This window comes from Schistocerca gregaria, unplaced genomic scaffold (genome assembly GCF_023897955.1).
Source record: "Schistocerca gregaria isolate iqSchGreg1 unplaced genomic scaffold, iqSchGreg1.2 ptg000996l, whole genome shotgun sequence".
NCBI classification, from domain to species: domain Eukaryota; kingdom Metazoa; phylum Arthropoda; class Insecta; order Orthoptera; family Acrididae; genus Schistocerca; species Schistocerca gregaria.
This window is the reverse complement of record NW_026062346.1, coordinates 80,001-82,500: the sequence shown is the minus strand read 5'-3', so window position 1 is coordinate 82,500 and position 2,500 is coordinate 80,001.

Below are 2,500 nucleotides of genomic sequence, written 5' to 3'. Positions count from 1 at the left end.
GGAAAATTTCGAAAAGAGTGTTAATCCAAAAGTGGATAAGATTAAGATTAATGCAGTAAGAAACACCCGCAATGCCTTAATAGTTGAGGTTGCCACGCCAGAAGACAGCGACAAACTAGTGAATAATGTCAAATTAAAAGAACACTTTGTATGTGAAAAGCCGCGAAAGAGACGTCCTCTAATGATGATTTATGACGTTCCAACGTACATGAATCAAGATGACATTCTTGAATCTGTGTATACACAGAACTTTGAAGAACATTACTCGAAACAGGAATTTCTTGAAAAATTTAAATTAAGATTTAAGGCAGGGCCTAGAGATCGGTCCACTGTTCACCATGCTGCGGAGGTGGATCCGGAATTAAGAAAGATCATAATTAAGACAGGTAGACTGTACATAGGGTACGGTGCATTATCGGTGAAAGACTATACAGCCTTGCCGAGGTGTACAAAATGTCAAGATTATACGCATGTGGCCAAGTATTGTGAATTTAAAAACGCAGTTTGTGCTCACTGCGGTGAAGAAGGCCATGAGAGAAAAAATTGTCCAAAACAATCCCAGCCAGCAGTCTGTATACCATGCAAGTATAGGAAACGTACGTGTAGCACTCCTGGTAGGGAGTGCTTTACGTACAAGTTGCTATTACAAAGATTAATACAACGTACAGATTATGGAGATCCATAAAAATACTCCAAAATATAAGTCCCCAAGTAAATTAGCGAGAGACGCTCAGCGCTGGCAAAGGTTGAGGGCATCCCAAATATCTCTGTCTCTTACAGATGTGTCGTCGGCTGCTGCAGGGTCGGCTTCCGGTGTGGGATCTGTCCCCTGTCCGGGGTCTTCGTCCGAGGCGTCGGGGCAACCCGGCACTGGTGGCGTCGATCGTGCTAAGGCGGCGGTGGATTCCATCGTCGAGAGTGGCCAAACCGACGCTTGTAAGGATAAAGACACCAATAAAGATGTGGAAGTAGAAAACCTGGCTTCTGGTGTCGGTTCTGTAGAGACTTTAACTTTAACAGACAGCTCCTTTGCTAATAAAACGTATACACAATGTCCTCCAAATGATGTTTATGTGATGTGTGAAAATGCAATGAAGCTTCGTAGATTAGAAGAACCTCAACTGCTAACATTAGCGTTAAGACAGCTTGTGCGGGTCGGACACCCGGATGGGGACAGAATTACTTTCCCAACTCTGGAGGATGTCGACTGTATTCAGCTGGCATCAGTCAACTTGCCTTTTGAGTATAAAGAACTGTTGAGTCTGGTTAAAGAAGTTTTTCGAAGAAGGGGAAGGGAATTCAATTTGCAGAAGATATACAAAGAAATGGTAAAGATGTATGGAAGGGTAATGTTTGTTCCCTCCCTCCAGTTTCCAAACAGCTATGTACATACAAGATACCCTCCCGATCTCTGACCTCAAAGTTGTACAAATAAATGCAATGCGAAGCTTCTTAGTCACGCAGGAGTTGCGAAAGCTCGCAGAGGAGCGTACTATAGACATTTTAACAATTCAAGAACCAAACTCTGTCTCTGGCCGTGTCTCGGGCTTTCCCGTAACATCGCAAGTAATAACTTTTGGCAATAATCCTATGACAGCAGTTGTTGTCCTTAATAAATTAATAAAGACAACTATACTAACACAATTTTGCAATAGTCATGTTATTGTTGTAGAATTAAACATGCTGCAGACCTGTTTGTATTTAGTTAATGTTTATTGTCAATATCGTGAACATATTGATCATTACTTGCACCAGCTAACATTAATTCTGAGAGCCTTAGAAGGGAAACCTGTGGTGATAACAATGGATTGCAATGCGAAATCCCCACTCTGGCACAGTCCCCATGTTGATGATCGGGGTGGCGCTATGGAAGATCTGATAATGGAATTTCATTTATATGTAGAAAACAGACCTGGAAATCCACCTACTTATAGAAGTAGGGCTGGTGTTGAAACCAACATAGATGTCACCTTAACAACGAGAAATCTAACAGACAGAATTTCTAACTGGACTGTACATGACGGATTAACAGTAAGTGATCACAATGTAATTGAGTTCCAAATTCTTGTGGAACCTGGCGACGTGCCAGAGGATTGGGTTTTGCAGTATGATTATGGGAGGGCCAACTGGGAGCTGCTAGAGGCAGAGTGCAATCCACCAGAGTTGGGTGACGGACTTTTTCAAATTGATGAAGCAGTGGACGCCCTTACGTCTTCTATTAAGTCGGCTGTAACCGTTGCAATACCACAAAAAAGGCGTTTCATCCGCAAGGTAACTGCTCCATGGACCCCAGAGCTTACCAGGCTCCGGCAGTCTATGCGACGAGCAAGGAGGAATTACCAGAGAAGCTTCACCAGGGACGAAAGACAGTACCACCTGGAAAGATACAGAAGACTAAAATGGATATTTAAAGATACACTTTATACTCACAGACAACAAAGTTGGAAGGACTTTGTAGCATCACACTTGATAACGGATCCATGGGGCCTTCCGTATAAAA